At 36.8% G+C, this 7,010-nt stretch overlaps 1 pseudogene; it reads left to right on the forward strand.

Moving 5' to 3' along the window:
* The first annotated feature begins 6,865 nt into the window (after nt 1–6,865).
* Nucleotides 6,866–7,010, forward strand: LOC111827932 (annotated as a pseudogene).

Here is a 7,010-nt window from a genome sequence, read left to right on the forward strand (position 1 = left end):
TATCATAATATTAATTTTTGGTTATTCTTCTTTAACTTCTTTCTTTCCTCATTTCAAATAGATAGCCAGCTCTTTTTTTTATTTCATATCATCATCAGGGTCATTTGCGGGACCTAAATTAGAAGCTGCTTAAAAACAGCACTTTTTACCTTTTCTGAAAGCCTGAACTCCTTGAAGAGATTATGAAAGGAGGGTGGGGAAAGGGAATACCTTTAAGAGAATTTAGAAGGGAGAGGGTGAGAGTGATGGCTAGAGCAAGGACTCTTTTCCTCTCTCAATATGGTGAGAGGTGAGGGTTCCATGGGTAGTAGGGACTTTTCGATGCTTATGACAGTGACATCAGAAGAGGCAAAACCTCAGAAGGGATGGAATTGTGGTCATTGCTGGAGCTAGGCACAAGATCCTCCAGTTTCACTCAAGTTTCAGACACTCTACGTCTGCATGAAAGTTGCTGAGTCTCCAAACCCCAAGAAACCCTAAGGAATGACATAACGTGTCTCAGGTGTAACCCCTCATGATAATGATAGATTACTGAAGGAGCCTTTCAGAGCCATTGATGTTGTCCAAGATGCTAGAACTTTTTTTTTTATTGCTAAAAGTATTACAAAGGGTATTACATATGTGTCCTTCCCTGCCTCCCCCCACCGTTGACAATCCCTGGCCTCCCTTACCCCCCAGTGTCTTATGTCCATTGGTTATGCTTATATGCATGCATACAAGTCCTTCGGTTGATCTCTTACCCCCCTCCCTCCTGCCCCCCAACCCTCCCTGGCCTTTCCGTTGCAGTTTGACAATCAGTTTGAGGCAGCTCTGCCTCTGTATCTATTATTGTTCAAAAGTTTGTAATGGTCTTTATTATCCATGAATGAGTGAGATCATGTGGTATTTTTCCTTCATTGACTGGCTTATTTCACTTAGATGCTAGAACTTTTACATAATACTTTGGGTGGATGTGAAAGTGGATGACAAATGAGATCAAATTCCAGTCAGTATGGTAGGATAAGAGCAGGATGATCGATGTAAGTAGACTTAGAAACAAAATTTGATAGTTTTCATAGGTTACTGACTAAGCAGATTTAGACTCACTATACTTAGGCAGAAATGAAAAAGTTATCTAAGGATAAAATGATATCCTTTCCCTTGCTTATGTCTCCAAATCTATTTCATTCTACCACTCTCCTTCCTTCCTTACTGTACTCCAGACATGCCAATTGGTCACCAATTTACCGTGCTCCTTTATGCCTAAGTATCTTTGTACTTAAACTTCCTTTTGCCTGAAAAATGCTCCTCCAAATATTTGTATGCCTGGGTTTTTCTCACTTTCAGATCTTACTTTAAATGCCATTTCCTAGAAGAGGTTATCCCTGACCACCCTAATAGAAGGAGTCTTCTCTCACACCCACTTCTATGGCAAAGCACTTATTATTTTATTTTTTTTATTGATTTGAGAGAGAGAGAGGGAAAGAGAGAGAGAGAGGAAGAGAGAGAGAAACATCAATTTGTTGTTACACTATGCATAACAAACCGTAGAAAAGTCAAATCACATTAAGTTACTAGCCATCTATCTATGTCCTTTCTCCTGTAATATTGTTGGCATTTGTTACTGGCTATTTTCTTTCATGCACTTTTCATTTTGATTTTACATGTTTGTTCTTCCTTTACAATCATTTTAATAGTGGTGTGGGCTAAATGTACAGATTCAATGTTTCATGTTTAATTTAAAGTCAGCTATGTTACTTTAAGCTTTGTTTAATATAACTTTAAAGTCCTAAACCCAGGAGAATTTCTTATTCTTCATTGTGCTAAACTTCCATTCTTAGTGCTTCAACACATATATTTTTAAAAATTAATTATGTAAGAAGGGGTATCATTCAAGAAATTATAAATAGTATATTTAACATTGGCTCTTTTTGCTGTGGATACAGTGAAATTTTTACATACGAATCTGGGTTAATATAACAAAATAATATCAGGTTACATAATAACATTTATGTTGTTAAGAAGGATATTTGGCTCGAGGTAACCTTCAGTTTCAGTTCTCATCAATTGCCTGGACAAACCCTACCTATAGTCTACCAAAACCATCAGCTTGCTGTTCTCCAAAGAAAGCTTCACACATTTCAGCCTTTGTGCTCTTGTTTTGTGTATTTCTTCTTAGAGCGATTCATTCTCACTTGCTATAATCCTTTTCATTTTTCAAAGCCAACCTCAAAAATCACCTTTCCTGAGGCTCTTAACTAGATATTCTGTCTCTCCTTTTTTGTTTTTGTTTAAATCCTCACCTGAGGATATTTTTCCATTGATTTTTTTTTTTTGAGAGAGAGAGCAAGTGGAAGGGAGGGGGAGAGACAGAGAGAGAAAAACATCAATGTGACAGACATATCAATTGGTTGCCTCCAACACCTGTCCCGACCAGGGCCAGGGATCAAACCTGCAACAAAAGTACTGTGCCCTTAACTGGAATGGAACCCAGGACTCTTCAGTACTTAGGTGGATGCTCTATCCACTGGGCCAAACTTGCTAGGACTCTGTCTCTCCTTTGAACTGAGTATTTGTACTTCTGATCCTTGACTGTAGTCAGATTGTGAATGATCTTGGTTTATCTTTCTTGCTAGACTATAATAGTCTAGAAAACAGAGAAAGTCCTAGTCAGTTCTTTTTGAGTGCTTTTCCATTTATTAAGAGCTCAATAAAACCTCTTTTTTGACATTTATTTATATTTATTAAATTTAAAATCATTAATAATTTTATATTTTACAGAACACAGATAATGACCAATTTGATTTCAATTTAACTCCCACATCACAGTAACTTTTATTTGATTAGTATTGGGAGGTATAAACTTATTTAAATACTAGTCTCTACAAAATAGAGAGCTATTTGTTAATACTATCACGCACCCCCCACCCTGCCAAATTGAAACCCAAACCAAAACATTCTAAATCCAAAAATCATACTTAATTATCTTATGACATAGATAATCTGGGTATTTTTAAAAACTAGGGCAGTGTCTTAAGAACTGATTTCATAGACTTATAAGGAAAGGTTTTAGAATGAGTTTCATGTAGGCTTAAAGACTGCCTGTTCAGTGTAAAAGACCTAAGGAGTGGCTTTGGTTATTATTAGAATAACAGAAAATGAAGAAGACATCTGTTTAAAAGATATTCCTGCTGAAGCAAAATTGGGAGCAGAGATCAGTAGTTTAAGAAGGGAAGAGAGCAGAACTAAGCAGATGATACATGAAGCAGTTTTTCCCCAAGAGGTTTGACTACAGAGAAGAGGTATTACCAATGTACTAAAAGCCCTTCAGGGAGTCAGAAAGCTTCAGTGCATTGATCTGTGCACAGAATTGGATATTGAGAGGCATGAAGATAGGCCGGCCTCAATAATTTCAAAAGAGTTTGACTTCTTCAAAAGCCACACACATTTCAATATAACAAATAGTATATTTTTTTCAACTTTGCACAGCATTCCTGAGTAATAACCAATGATTTCTTCATTTTATTTTTTCCATGGCTATGTCATCAGGGAGAAAAAGAAAGCATATTTTCTTTTTCTACATACTGTACACGTGAGCAAGTAGTGGCATGTCACAAGAAAATGAAAATAGAGGAGGACATAGGACTTTCACAAATTAAGCAAAAGGAGTGGCTAATAGACCAGTACTTTGTCACATGACAGGTAGGTAATAAATATCTGCTAAATAAATAATAGGTGAATGCCTCAAATCTGGTCACTGAAGACTAAGTAGTAATTGATAGTTTTAAGCTGATATGAAAGGAGTAACAAGAACGAATCAAAAAATATTTTTCTATATTGTGACAGTGAAACATGCTCCCTACACAGAACCATAGCATGTTAGAACAGGTTATATCAAATAACTCATAGTTCCTCATTATGCCATTGGGAGCCTAGAACATGGGTTGTTGAAGTCCTGTCCAGTGCCTAAAGTTAGGACTAGAATTCCAGTCTCCTCCGTTTTTTGGGTGCATTTATAATGCTTTTTTTACTCTCTACTCTGCCTGAAACAAGCCAGGATTATTGAGCAATATATGCAACAGCTACCAAACAAACAAACAAACAAACAAATAAACAAAAACCACTTTGAATACTTCTTTTTTTTAAATCAGGACAATTTATATGATTCTTCACTTATCTTTGTGTGTAGTGGTATTTGTCTCCAACTAGGAGTGTCATAACCATATGCCTTCATTCATTCACTTGACCAATATTTACATTATTCCTACTATGTATTAGTCTCAGAAAAATCTACCATTTCCGTTCATTGACTATACCCTCAACAATGATGAGTTTTGGATACAAAGAGCTGCATCCATATGTTTTAAGGGGAAATAGGCTTTATAAAGCACATGACCCTGCTTTACTTAAGATCCTTGCATTTGGTACCCAACCTGTTTTATTCTTGGCTATAACCAATTCCTTTAACCTCAGGCAGTCATTTGTAAACCAATGCCCTTAATTCCAGAACTATAGAGAATATGAATCATTGTACTTCAGTCTTTTACATGGTAAATATATAGCAGAGTCATATTATTATGGACAGGGCTATGAGGAAACAGAACTGGTCTATATTGCAGATGCAATTTTCTTTCTTTTTCTTTTCTTTTTTTTTTAAAGAATATAGTACTAAACATAATGTTATATAAAAGTAAAGTAATCTTAATAGCTATTTAACTCTCTTTCTGGAACTTGGTCGTTGGGTGGTAGTAAGGAGCTTTTTGAGGGCATCTGCAGTGGCTTTCTTTTTATAGCTTTCATGATTATTAGGCAAAAGCATGTCATGAGAATAGTAAAACCATGTCTTTTGATTCCTGGGCAGGTCTCTGTAAGCAATTTAATATGGTTCACCAAGAGAGGGTATGGTAGCTAGTCCATGTTAAGCCTAAACAAACTGCAGTAGAAATTGAAATGGTTGTTCCCGGCTCAATTCATGCCACTGGATTAAACTGAAATATTACCCATGTCATGTAGGGATATTGAGGAGAGTTGTAATTCTGTTGGTTTCAACTAGGTACTGCCAGCAGTAACTGCTATATGAAAAACAGTGAAAACACATTTCCTGAAGAATTATTAGTAAAAGGTGAAACTCCAACAAGGAGTGCAATTCAAAATAGTAATAAAATACAGAATAAAAAATTACTTGCCATCTATCTAGAAAAGTAAAATTATGAAAAGCTGTCATCAGTGAAATTACCCTCCTCAGAATTACAGAATTGTTTAGATTTCTTTTACAGCTTCTGTTGAATATGCCGAGTTTACATTGTTTCAAGAGACACACACGTTCTATTATTTATTTTTGTAAGTGGTAAAATTCCAGCATCATAAATAACTTTTTCTACAGCCTGTATGGCTTTATTTAGTGTGTACATATTAATGCCTTAAATTACATTTCGATAGCACATTCAATGAGCATACTAATAAAACCACAGCCGCTTCAATGACCTTGAGACTGAACCCCAGTCTTTCACCTACAGAATTTTAAAACTACAGACATAGAGGAGGCATGGGGAAGATGCATAAGTAATTGTGGATTCAAAGCATATGTTTATCTCTGGGAGTATTTGCTCCCCAAATGCTATTAATATTTAAATATACTTTTCTGAAAGCAGCCATCCTCTAATAATGAGAACTCTTGCAACTAACCTAAGATCATGTAGGTGCTGATCTTTCAGTTGGTCCCCTTAACTGTGCTGGTCTCTGTAATAGTGATTGTCAGCTTGGCAATCCCTTTAATCACCAAAGCACTTCGCTAATATTAACCAGGAAATCTCACATAACTCCTCTGAGATTGTAGTTCTCTTCCTGCTTAAAAAAGGAACGACTAAGCATAAGAAACTTGTCCTATAAGTGCAAAGGAGAGTGAGGGACAAGACTGGGATTAAAATTCTGGGACCAGCAACTACTAAAACCAACAATCTTGTATTAGCAAAGCCATTTTGTATTTTGATTCCCTAATGAGGAAAGGAGTATAAAGACATGAAGGTATTAAAGTGTATTTAGTTAAGTGTGTTCATGCTTTGCTTTTGCCATGTAGGTTTATGTTTCCTTAATTCCTAAGAGTGAGGTTACAATAAAGCATAATGAGTCTAACAAAAACCCTAAAGTAATGATAAGCTTTTTTTTACACTATTGCAATCTGGAGTATTCCCAAAGCTCACTACTACTCAACCCTCAGAAAATACTTGAAAAGAATATTTTCTCTGAGAATATTATGATCAAGGACATTCCAGGGATGGGTGATGTGGATTTTCTGGTTATCAAATGAACTAAGTATTATACCTGTTATTCCTCATATATTTTTAGTCTAATAATACCATAGTATTTTATTTTTTGTTAACCCTTGCCTAAGGATACTTTTCCATTTATTATTTTACGGGGAGTGGAAGAGAGAAGGAAAGACAGAGAGAAACATTTATGTGAGAGAAAAACATCTATTGGTTGCCTCCTGGGAGCCCTGATTAGTGCCCAGGCCTGGGAGGAGCCTGCAACTGAGGTACATGTCCTTGACTGGACTCAAACCTGGGACCTTTTGGTCCGCAGACCAATGCTCTATCCACTGAGCCAAACCGGTTAGGGCTGTACCATAGTATTTTAAAAAGTAGATTAAAAATGCACTTTTTGGCCCAGCCAGCGTGGCTCAGTGGTTGAGTGTTGACCTATGAAAGGAGTTCGCCCTTGGATTTCTGGTCAGGGCACATGCCCAGGTTTTGGGCTCGATTCCCAGTGTAGGGCATGCAGGAGGCAGCCAATCAATGATTCTCTCTCATCAATGATGTTTCTATCTCTCTCTTCCTCTCCCTTCTTCTCTGAAACCAATAAAAATACATTAAATACACACACACATACCCCCTGGCAATGGGCAAGGAGACACCTGATTGGTGGTGTTCCTCTTATATCAGTCAGGGGCAAAGCAGATGTACAGTCCTTAGTTCATCCTAGCTTGATGCCTGTGTCGGTGGCCAGAGCTGTTTCATGCCTGAGGCACATAA

Source organism: Myotis lucifugus, unplaced genomic scaffold (genome assembly GCF_000147115.1).
Source record: "Myotis lucifugus unplaced genomic scaffold, Myoluc2.0 scaffold_251, whole genome shotgun sequence".
NCBI classification, from domain to species: Eukaryota; Metazoa; Chordata; class Mammalia; order Chiroptera; family Vespertilionidae; genus Myotis; species Myotis lucifugus.